We start from the raw sequence: 12,994 nt of genomic DNA on the forward strand, positions 1-12,994 counted from the left end.
AGAAAGAAAGAAAGAAATGTCCTGAAAAAATGTCTTTTGAAGAATCCTGGTTCAACCTTAATGTAAATGAACAGAGAGGATCCATCCAAAGTGGGGGACTCTGGCCACATCCACACTATACATTTAAAGCCCTATGATACCACTTTAACAGTCATGGCTTCCCCCACAGAACTTGGGAATTGTAGTTTGTTAAGAGTTCCCCTCACAGAGCTATAGCTTTCAGAGTGGCTTAATAATCAACCCACTTTCCCAGGAAACCCTGGGAATTATAGCCATGTGAGGGTGATAGGGGGTTCCCTAATGACTCTCAAAACCCTTAACAAACTACTGTTCTTTGGATTGATCCTCTCTCTTCATTTACATTAGAGCTGAACCAGGATTCTTCCAAAGGCATTTTTTTCTGAGAACATTTGTGATTTTTTCTCTTTTTCTCAACCTAGAAAATAAGATGGCCTACTTTACAGAGGACAATCCTCTGCTAGAAAGAAAGTTTTCTGTTTGAAAGCTTGTCTGGTCCAAGTTTAGTTTGAAGTTAAAGAACCATAATGAGGAAAACCTCAGAGCCTTTAAAGTTGCCCCTCCACAGCACCTGGGCAGCAAACTGAGCAGACACAAAGGTCATCTGGTCACAGTCGTCCCCATTATGGTGAGATGTATTGTACAGTAATCATTTCTAAATGTCTGTCTATATATACATTAGCATATGCACATTTTATGAAAATCTGTCCATTTCTGTTATCTCTTGGGGTGATGCACTTTCTCTTTTTTGCCGATATGTAAGTAGCCACTCTGCTAGAAACAGAAGGCCATTTTGCAGAGTACTGTCAGAACATTCCCACATTTGTGGCAGTTGTCCTTCCCCCCACCTCCAAAAGCCTTAGAACAATGCTGCCCTCAGGCACTGTGAGAATGGCAGTGCTGCCAACAAAGTTGCTGATATGGTCACTTAAAGCACACACAGACACACACACACCCTTTGGGGAAAAAGAAAGAAGCTGTGTGCGGGCAAATGATGAGCTTCACCCTCAAGAAACTGCTGGAGAATTTCCCTTCCCCTGGAGAAATTCAGCAAAATGGTCACCCCAAATTTCTCTCCCCACAAATTGGGTGGACAATTTTGAGAGGCCATTTGCACCTAGCTTTAATCTGCATACTGAAATGCAATCCAATTGCAATGCATCTTTGTAATTTTCAGTATATGCATACACTTATCAATACTGTTTCTTTCTCTTACCCTTTTCACATATTGGCAAACATGGTTTTAAGCAACACAAGATAGGGCAGTAGGAGAATCAAATTGGTAACAAATTGTAGCACGTTCAGTAGGGCCCCGCTTTTTGGCGGCCCGCTTTTTGGCGTTCCGCTAATATGGCAGTTTTCAATTAGAGTAAGGCCCAACTCATATAGCGCTTGTTCTGCTTTTACGGCATTTTTCGGGCATCGGGCACCATTTCATTGACGGAGTTCCGCTTTTTGGTGGGTTTCGCTTTTAGGTGGGGGTCTGGAACATAACCCGCTGTATGAGTGGGGCCCTACTGTAATGTGCCATTTCCAAGGGGAGGGGCAGAGAGTCTCTCGAAAGAGTACAATCCTTTGTGATAAAATGACATTTCATTATGAAATTATTAACTTCTGGTTTACATTTTTTGCTCTGGTTTGGAACTACATTTCCAGTTTGTAACCAACCAGTATACATCTTGGTGTGTGAACTTCATTTCATACCTCCAGGGTGTCGTTTGGAATCACATGATGTCTTGAGGGCTCTGCATAAGATGATACAAAAAGGTATGCCTCGTCTCTCTTGCCCCTTATCTGCTGCTGAGTGCATAACTTCTACATTTTGCAGATAGTCATAGTTTGTTTGATCTTCCTAGCATTAAAAAGTACGGTCCCCCACCCTAATTCCATAGGAACAAGTTCTTCCGCAAGTGTTATTAACATGGTAAGTAACCATTACATTGATACTGCTTACCTTGCCATTTTAATTATTTTTCTGTGTGTGCACATGAATGGGGATTGGAGATTGCATTTCTTACAAGACAATAAGGCAGACAAATATGGTAAGTTGCCTTATGCTGAATCAAACCATTGGTCTATCTAGCTGAGTACGTTCTACACTAGCTGACAGCAGCCCTCCAGAGTTACTGTCTGAAGTACTTTAAACGCTCTGACTTTTAATTCCAATTTTATCTGTCCTTCTTTTGGGTGATACCCAGTTGTGGCGGCCTGCTTGTGCAACAGTCATTCTGCTAGCAAGAGCCTTGCTCAGCATAGAGTACCAGCCAAGGGTAGCAAAACACTTGTGGTAGTGCTGGCTTCAGTGTGTTTCCAGCTAGTCATACTCTACACTAGTCAAACTCAGCCCCTTTTTACTCCAGTATCTAGGGAAATGCAGTTCCAGTGCATTTCTCCATGAAATCAGCTTGAAGCTAAAATCAAAAGCAATTGGTAGATCAACTTATTGTTACTTCATGGTATGTCCAATGAAATCACTTTGTTGTAGGTTGGGCAAAGACAGTGATTGGCCCAACACTTTGATGTGGGTGGTCCTAAAAGGTCTGACATCAGCAGTGGGGGAGGGAAATGTGTCCAGCCATGGGCAAATGCATTTTAAACCAAAGCCAGAGAAAACTGGCTGGCTGCTTTTGGTGTATCTGCATCTCAAATCTAATGAGTGTCTCTCACATTTGTGAAGGAGCTTGGGCAACCCCTAGGACAACTGCTGTTATTATCATACTCAGTGACAATCTTTTGTGTTACTGTTTGCGCAGCACTGTAAACTGACAAACTTCTTGTGCTAACGTTACACTGGATCTCAACTTTTGTGTGTATTTATTATTGTTTTGTTTGTTTTCATCAGGATCATGGTAAAGGAGGAAAGGGTCAAAGCCTCTCTCCTTGCACCCCTTGGGCTGGATCCTGATCAGTCCCCTACCTCAATAGCTCCTATTTAACCCTCAAACTCCAGATATATTAAATGCAGTTAGGTGTTTCATGTGTCATCACTGTTGGCCCTGACTTTCAACTTCATCCTCCCCTACACTCATGCCACAGTTCCATGCTACAAGCTTCATCATCCCAGCTACTTCCCTGGATCTACAGAGTCCGTCTGCCTGAAAACACAATAATAATTTAGGAGATTTCCACCAATATAAAAACTAATTCCTCATTTCAATGACATTTCAACAAAAGTGCTTAGTAAATTACATGTTAGATTAATAAGGAGATAGAATCACATTTTGTTTATTATCCTTCCTGTTATAACTGTGTTCAGAAATAATTATTAAGCTGAACATTCATTAACTGGATTGTTCCCAAAGGATGATTAATCAGTTAGGTTAATTTACTTAACTGAGAGCAAAAACCTTTCTGAATACTCAGTGCAGACACTTTTTTTCTTTCCTATAGCTTCATACTGTTAATGCAGACAGATTTTGCAATTTGTTGGTTTCTCTTTATTGTTGCTAATACCACTGCAGATTAGCGATGGGGGAGAATATCCACTAAATCGGACCTGGCACTAGATTCCAGCTGAATTCGATAGTTCGCTATCCTTTCAGACTGGCACTTATTTCTTGCTGCAGGCTGCGGCTGTATTCAGCATTGTTTTTGTGCCTGCGGCTGCAAATCATAAGTAATTTTTCTTTTGAACTTTCTCCCTTATTTTATGTCAAGTTACATTGAGTTAAACCACATGGAACACTGTGATCATTCACGTAAGCTACCTAAAAATAATACAATGTTTTCCCGCTGCCAAAAAACCACATAAAATACTGTCACAATTTACATTATACAGCCACAAAAGTGGCTGTATACTATAGCCAGCATGGATTTTTCACATTCTGCAATGTTAAATTGAAAATACCCCCATGCCATTCTGATGCTTCCCATAAGCTCATTTCAAAACAAATTCTCACAAAATTTATAGACCTGAACTCAGAAACACTTGCTTAACAACCTTCTAAATTTTCATGGCGATACACAAAACAGTCAGAGAGAATCGAGAGTTCAAAGTCTAAAAAAAAGAGAAAAGAAACCCAGACCCCTTTTGGACTTTTTTCCGTCAGAGTTCTCATAATCTGTTGAAATTAATTAAAAATCAGCTGTGTTCACTGAGTACATGTAATACTATTACTGACCTTGCCCCATACTCTGTCCTTCATCTTCTGCAGTTTAAAAGTTTAAAAAAATGCCTGGCTGATTTTTAATTAATTTAATCAATTTTACATTGAACTCAATGATAATGTTGGGCATGCTCAACTGTCAGTGTTCTAAAAGCAAGACTCCCAGCTGCTGGGCTTGCCTAATCAAGGGGCCGCAACCTCACCAGACCTTTATTTCACTTGAGACAGTCATGGCTTCCCCCAAACGATCCTGGAAAGTGTAGTTTGTGAAGGATGCTGAGAGGAGACTACTATTCCCCTGAGAGAGCTCCAGCGGCCAGACTGGTTTAACAGTCAGCCACTCTAATTGAAGCTCTGTGAAGGGAACAGGAAATCTCCTAGCAACTCTCAGCACTAACTACACTTCCCAGGATTCTTTGGGAGAAGCCATGACTGTCTAAAGTGAAATAAAGGTCTGGCGTGGATGTGGCCAGAGACAGCTTTGGTTTAAATATGGGTAGGAGGCTACTGGAGAATAAAAAGGTGGGGGAAATGCTGAAAAATGATACTGTTCACAATGTTTTCCTTTTGGAAAGGGGTTTCCCCTCTCCCCAGTGCCCACCCACCCAATATATCCTCCCCCTCACCTCTGTGCCCCTCCCCCAGGTCAGTTTCACCTATCCCAAACATGATTGCACAGAAATAAATCCCACTGAACTCAAGAAGTATGGAAATGATCAAACCCACACTCCCTTCTTCTCCCTTCTATCCCCTTGCCCCTTCCCTCCCCTTCCTTTGCCCCTCCCCTCCCCTTCCAATCCCCTCCTTCCCCCTCCCCCTCCCTTCCCCCTCTCCATGGTCAGTTTTACCTATCTTAAGCATGATTGCATGGGAGTAAATACCACTGAACTCAAAAAGCATGCAAATGATCAAACCTGCCCTCCCCTCCCACTTCCTTTGCCCCCTCCAATCCACCCCTTCCCCTCCTCCTCCCCCATGGTCAGTTTTACCTATCCTAACCATGATTGCATAGGAGTAAATCCCATTGAACTCAATAAACATGCAAATGATCAGATCTGCCTTTCCCCTCCTTCCCCTCTCCTCTCCCTTCCTCCTCCTCCCCTGCCCACTCCAGCCCTCCCTCCCCCATCAGTTTTACCTATCCTAAGCATGACTGTACAGCAATAAATCCCACTGAACTCAATAAACATGCAAATGATCAAACCTGCCCTTCTCCTCCCCTCCCCCTCCTCAGATCCCCTTCCTCCCCTCTGCCCTTTCTCCCCCCTCCTCCTCCCCTCCCTATCCCCTGTGGTCACTTTCTCCTATCCTAAGCATGATTGCAGGGGAGTAAATCCCACTGAACTCAATAAGCATGCAAATGATTGATCCATTCTCAGCAAACTTGCACAGGATCCCATTTCTTACCTCCCAGATTAAAAAGCCGAGAAATTCACTCATAGGCAAAAAAAACCTTGTGGTTTAAGAACATACTTATACCCAACAGATAGTTCTATCAAACTTTAAAAAGCAGGGAAACTGAGCAGCTATAGCGAATGCACCAGGAGAGCAGGAGACCTGACCTCCTCTCTGAGATATTGTACTGCCCTACAATTTTGTCAAGATGCAAACACCATTTGGGTTGGTCCTTCACAGTCCAATCCACTTGCTGTGTAGCTTAGAAGAATTTGGTAACATGTGCCTTTGAGTATATGGTGAGTGGTGGCAACACCTGCAATCAGCCCAAAGAATAGAAACAGGACATGTGCTGTGCTGATCTTGGTTTAGCAGGGAGGAAGCAACATTATTAAGACAGTTGATATAGTTCAGATTATAGTGCAATTTTAGTGTTGTTTCCTATAGCAAATCATTTTCTTTTGCTTCCATTTTTGTAAATATATGAAGTACAGCAACACTTTGCAAAATTTACACTAAAATCTTCAAAAATAATTGTGGGATAATGCCACTGACTATTCTGCAGAATAGTCTCCAGTGGACATCAGGAGTGTCTCAGTTTGCACAAGATAAAACAGTTGGAAATGAAATATATTCTAGCAAAATTCTAGGTGTGCTCTCTGTTTTTAATTGACCATGCCCAACTTTCCTTAAGTGGAGTAGTTTAACCATAGCAGGCTGAAAACATCTTGGGCAGGCCAACTTTGTTTTTTCCAACAGCTAGAGTCATTGCTTAAGTAGCAACATATTGTAATGAGTCTACTTTTACATCAAACTGCAGTTTCAGATTCAACTGTTAATGCACCCAAAATAGAAATAGAACATAACCTCCAATTTGAAACACAAAAGGCTGTCTTCACCATCATATGACATTGACCAATAAAAAGACTTTGAAATTAATAAAAATAAATTTGACACAGGTTTCTAGGATGAATAATGAGGGAAATAAAATTTTCTAGATTAGATTATCTGTAGAAACAATAGTAACAACAATCGAGGATCACCGGGGCGTTAGACCGAGTGGCTCTGAAACGTCCTCTCCCCCTGAACAGAACTCAAGTAGCACCATGGTACACACCACGGTTGCGTACTTTGAGACAGGAGGTGAGACGACTAGAGCATCGGTGGCGGAAGTTGCACTCCGAAGATGCTCGGACACAGGTTAGAGCAGCAATAGCTGCCTACCAAGTGGCGGTAAGGGCAGCAAAGAGGGAATTCTTTGCTGCCTCTATTGCATCAGCTGAGTGCTGTCCCAGGAGGTTGTTCCAGGTGGTCCGAAGCCTGGTCGGTCCAGTTGCTCAGGAACCCTTGGAGCAGTCTAAGGCCTCCTGTGACAAATTGGCAAAGCACTTTGCTGATAAAATCGAACACCTGAGGAGCTCGATTCCGTGCGCCGTGGATACAGTGAGTGAACTAGAGTTAACCAGTTGCAAACCGGTCAAATGGGATCGATTTTGGCCTCTTCCTGCTGAGGATGTGGACAAGGTGCTCTCATCTGTAAGGCCTACCACCTGTCTAAATGACCCTTGCCCATCGTGGCTCCTTATGAGCTGCAAAGAGAGATTGGGTGAGGGGATCAAGGCAATGGTTAATGCATCCTTGCAAGAGGGTGTTATGCCACTAGCCCTCAAGGAGGCTATTATTAAACCCATCTTAAAGAAGTCCTCCTTGGATCCCCAGATCTTAAATAACTTCCGCCCAATTTCGAACTTACCATTCTTGGGCAAGGTCATTGAGAGAGTGGTGGCAAATCAGTTGCAGGCACACTTGGATGAAACGGATTATCTAGATCCATACCAATCGGGTTTCAGGACTGGACATGGAACTGAAACAGCCTTGGTCGCTCTGGTTGATGATATGAGGAGGGCACTGGATAGGGGAGAATTCACCTTCCTTGTCCTCCTGGATCTCTCAGCGGCTTTTGATACCGTCGACCATGGTATCCTTTTAGATCGCCTGGAGAGTTTGGGATTGGGAGGCACGGTTTTACGGTGGTTCCAATCCTTTCTCTCTGATAGGCGCCAACAGGTAGCATTGGGTGATGAGGTTTCAGACCCTTGGCCTCTCAATTGTGGTGTGCCACAGGGTTCTATCCTCTCTCCCATGCTATTTAACATCTATGTAAAGCCGCTGGGAGAGATCATCAGGAGATTTGGGCTGCAGTGTCACCAATATGCGGATGACACTCAGCTCTATCTCTCATTTAAATCTTCACCGGAGAGGGCTGTGGAGACCATGTCCAAGTGCCTGGAATCCGTGAGTGGATGGATGGGCAGGAAGAGGTTGAAGTTGAACCCTGATAAGACCGAGGTACTACTTGTGGGAGACAAGGGAGGGTTAGGAGAAGTTGACCTGGTGTTTGGTGGGGTGAAGTTGCCCCTACAGGACCAGGTCCGCAGCCTCGGGGTTGTTCTTGATTCCAAGCTGTCCATGGAGGCTCAGATTTCGGCTGTGAGCCGGGCAGCTTGGTATCAATTACACCTTATATGTAGGCTGCAACCCTGCCTCCCTGTTCAACAGCTCCTGCTCGTGGTGCATGCCCTGGTCACCTCTCGATTGGACTACTGTAATGCGCTCTACGTGGGGTTACCCTTGAAAACGACCCAGAAATTACAACTTATACAGAATGCAGCGGCGCGCTTGCTTACCAACAGCCGCCGACGGGACCACATCACGCCAGTGTTAATTGATCTACACTGGCTGCCGGTTGTTTTCCGGGCCCGATTCAAGGTGTTGGTTTTAACCTTTAAAACCCTGTACGGTTTTGGCCCAGCTTACCTGAAAGAGTGCCTCCACCGCCACCAATTATGCCGCCCAACTAGATCAGCCACGCAAGGCCTTCTCTCAATCCCGCCAACCAAAACAGCTAGGTTGGTGGGTACTAGGGAGAGAGCCTTTTCTGTGGTGGCCCCCACTCTCTGGAACTCCCTCCCATGTGATCTTCGACATGCCCCTTCCCTAGATGTATTTCGCAAGGCCCTGAAGACGTGGCTGTTCCAACAAGCCTTTGAGGTCCTTGGGATGGGTAAATCGTCATGAGTCTGTCATCTATCGTATGTTGTTAATATAATTGCTTTTATATGTATTGATGACTGTCCAGTATTTCTATCTATTGTTATTAATGTGATTGCATCTGATATTATTGTATTTTATCTTTTTTAATGTACGTCGCCTAGAGTGGCTAATTGCCAGATAGGCGACAAATAAATTAAATATTATTATTATTATTATTATTAACACAGGAAAGAGGCAAAGTAAGAAGAACCCAATAAACATACAAAAATATAATTCTCCATGTTTGGAGATGGCAGGTGTTGCCACCACTCACCATATGAACATTGCATGTGACTAACTATGAGTGTGCAGCTCAACTATTTGTGTGCACAGGTATACAGACTGTACACTTGTTGGATATAACATGTGAACACCCCATTGAGAAAATGTGCACTTGCCGGCCACATGGCTGTATTCATAATTTGGAACCTTGGTATAGTCAGGGTTCCCAATCCCATGTACTGACCCTACATGCATGTACAATTTGTTTATGAGCAGAGCCTATTCCTACCTAGTGATTTTCAAGAAATTCAATCTTTGAAAATTCCTGTATGATTAAATGGCCCAATCTGCACCATGAGGCTAATGTATAGATTGGAACTTAGCTTTCCACTAGGTTTTGCGCTTCTCCAAATGTTATGACCCAGTTCCCAACAGTTTAAACATATCAAGATATCTATGTCTATATGTATTTTAAGAGAAAATGTACATTTAAATACATAATAAAGTACATATTTAGGATTAAATGTAAATCTTGTTTTTTTAAAAAAAATAATAATTGCCGATTAATGTGGAAATGAAACAAAATGGTATAGTGGGTAAAAATCCTGGAGACAGAGTGGTTCATCTGTTCTCATTCCTTAAACCTTTGGCTGAATGGGAAGGAGCCTTAGCTGACCAGCATCTGGGGTGGCCAAAGGTCATTTGGAACAGAGTAAAAGTTTGCTACATTAGATAACACTGTGCTTATACACACACTAAACACTGCATGTCATACTGTAGCCTTAAACCTCCAGCATGGCAACAGTCTCATATGTATTCATAAATCAATCTCCAGCACCCTGGAGCCCTCCATATGTTTTGGACTACAACTCCCATCAGACCCAGCCAGCACAGTTGTGCTGACTGGGGCTGATGGGAATTGTAGTCCAAAACATATGGAGAGCCAGGTTGGCAAAGTCTGCCATAAAGGCTGTAACTACCATTTCACTTTTTTAACCAGTTGCATCATTATAAGCAGTAAAAAGAAGTATGGCAATGTAGCAGTGTTGGAAACATAGTTTTGCTTGTTTTTAAAGCACTATGTAGCTTCCCTTTGAAGATTTAGCTCAGTGAGAAGATTTAAATGAGGACAGAGGTTTTCATATGATTCTCCAATCAATCTTTAATTCTATACCCTTTCTTCTGGTTCAGGCTATTTATAAATAACTAAACAGCCACAACCGTTTCAAAACAAAAGCTTGTTTTTGCTCTTCCAGTCTTGAGCTATCTGTCTTGTTAAGATTCCCCCCTCCCTTAAGCGTGTTATTACAGCTAAGGATCATAGTTCAATGCTTGTAACATAAATCTGTTATCGTAGCTTGCATATAATTAGTTCTAAATGTCTGTGGTTTTATTTTTCAGTATCAGGGTGTACATTAGGCATCAGAAACACTTAAGAGCCTGCCTATCTCCGCACTTTATGATTCTGATGTTCACTGAGCCAAAGAAACAAATATTTAATGAGACAGTGACATTAAAATATGGCTCAGCAGATTTTTTAAAAAAAAAATGTGTAGCAATTTGCATTGCATGATGCAATAATGAGGCTTACATGTTAACTGTCACGTAACTCGTCTCATTTGCAAGGACTTTATAGTGGAGTGTCATGCTAGAAAGACTGTATTGTAAAAAAATCTTACTTAAGGTCAAACTATATATTAAAATGTGCACTGATGTCCCAGCTGATTAAAAAAATGAGGTCACTCTACTGGTCCCTAAAATATTGAGAAGCAAGGGTAGTATAATACCTTTTTGTTTAGTATGAATAAAACATTACAAAATAGTGATACATCTTTCAAAACTATTATTGCTTTTGGATGGCCCAACTGACATTTTTTGTTATGTAAAGCAATGTCAGGAGGCTGTGTTTGGGGAACACAGAAGGGGAGGGGCTTAATTTTTTTTATGCTAACACCCACCCTCTGAGCACATCTGCCAGTGGGATTCACCATGGATGTTTAACTCACACAAACACACATTTGGAGCCTTGTGGCAGGAAATGCATTTTTATGAGTGATTTGGAGCAAAAACACAGACCGCAGGCAATAAGTGTGTATACGTGTCATGTGTGCGTGTACACAGAGATGCACAGATGCTGCATACATACACTAAGTGCTGGCACCATTGTTTTTGCCACTGCTTCAAGTGTGTCATTTCCAGCTATGTCCATAAAGCTGTCCAATGGTGATGGACCACAGGGCCACTTACTGTCAAGAATGTTTTATACTGAGAAGATAAAATGACATGGTTTGATCCTGAGTGGTCATGAATCCTTTATAATTCCACAGAGAGAAGAGTTTGTGCTATTCTATTCTCCTGCTTCACATTAATGCTTCAGAGTTTCAGAACTCTCCACATTTTCTTTCCATATCTGGAAGCATAGGAAGCTGCCTTATACCGAGTCAGATCATTGGTTCATTTAGCTCAGTGTTGTCTACTCAGACTGGTAGCTGTTGTTCAGAGTTTTAGGCAGGGAGTCTTTTCCAGCCCTATCTGGAGCTGCTGTGGATTGAACCTGGGATCTTTTGCATGCAAAGTAAATGCTGTACTAGTGAGCTACAGCCTTTCCCTGAATCTGTCCGTCTGTCCGTCCGTCCATCCATCCATCCATCCCTACTCAGGCATTCTGCTGCCAGGTTATCACATGAGGGGTCCAAGGTGATGAGCGTGCTTCCTCCATCCCCTCATTGTCATTCTAGGCACCCTTCACAAGTTGGATGGTGACTGAGTGAAGCAGGGAGCCTCTTGTATCCACCTGCAGCGGTACCCTATATGCTCTAGAATCCTGTTTTTCCCAGAAAGCTCCTACCTCATGGAGCCTGAAGAGGACAACTAGAATAATGACAAGAGGTGGGAGCGAAGCTATCATGCTCAACCCTGTTGCACTTCCTTCTTGAGTAATGACAGTACTACAGAGATGGGCAGAAAGTAGATCAGGATCTTGTGCTTGACTATAGATCTCTAGATTGTTTGCAGCAGATTGGCCAGGGTTTGACTCCCAATTATTTTAACAATAGCAACGACAAAATGATGTTTCCCTCCTAAATTAGGCTGCTAAAATGGGGGAGGGGAGCTAACCAGAAGTAAATTTTTCTGTTGAAGGTCTGTGAGCTCAGTTCTAGGCTTGGAATATACCCTGCTCGGATATACCCTTTTAATTCTAATGTTGCGTCTTTGTCACCTGGCCCTAGCTGGGACATCTCAGAATCCTTGTAAAAAACAAAGTTGAATCCAACAAGCCTGAAGTCTGCCTACCCCAGCTCTACCAGCAACAGAATGCCAGAATAGGGCTTTTGTCTCTCTGTGTCTATTTATCCATCTATACACACCTAGGACCTCTCTAGACTGTGGGGTTGGTTTTTGTTTGTTTATTTTATGGGTTTATTCTGCAACATGTCATTGATGCAACAACAGTACCTTAGTGGTGGATTTATCCTGAACCATCCATACACCATCCCACTTTATTAGTTGTCCTGTGATACTTCCCCAATATTGCAGCATTACTGCTGTCTGGAGGGACGTTCTTCCACTGTAGTATTCCCCCTTGGTTTTTCTTCTTGAAATGAAAGGCAGTATATTAATTCTTTTAACGACAACAACAACATAGTGCAACAAAAGCAGGACAAACAAAACAAAATCAGAACATTTGTGATATGAAAAATTACAGGATTTCAGCAGGAAGACATGGGGAATGCACCAACTGGAAACAGAGCACTCTGTTCACCCTGAAACCGTGGCAGATGCAAACAGTATTGAAAGTGGGATTGTACATAACCATCCCAACACTATAACGAGCACAAATAATCATGAATGGACAATAAAAAGGACATCTGGAGTGGCCTATACACACTCACATTTCCTTCCTCTCCCAATCCAAGACTGACACCTGGTTTATACATGCAGCAGAACAATAAAGGAATGAAGTAATAGAGTCCTGCAGGGGCATCACCACCGGGGTGCGGAGGGTGCAGCCCGCACCCGGGTGTCACCATGAGGGGGGTGACACCCAGAGCCGCCCCGCCCCATGCCGTTGACAGGCAAGTCTGCTCCAACTCCTCCTCGGAGGCGGGCGGGTGGGTGGGTGAGACCCGGAGCAGTGTCAGCAGGGCGAGGGAGGCGTG

Source organism: Rhineura floridana, chromosome 7 (genome assembly GCF_030035675.1).
Source record: "Rhineura floridana isolate rRhiFlo1 chromosome 7, rRhiFlo1.hap2, whole genome shotgun sequence".
In the NCBI taxonomy this organism is placed as follows: Eukaryota; Metazoa; Chordata; class Lepidosauria; order Squamata; family Rhineuridae; genus Rhineura; species Rhineura floridana.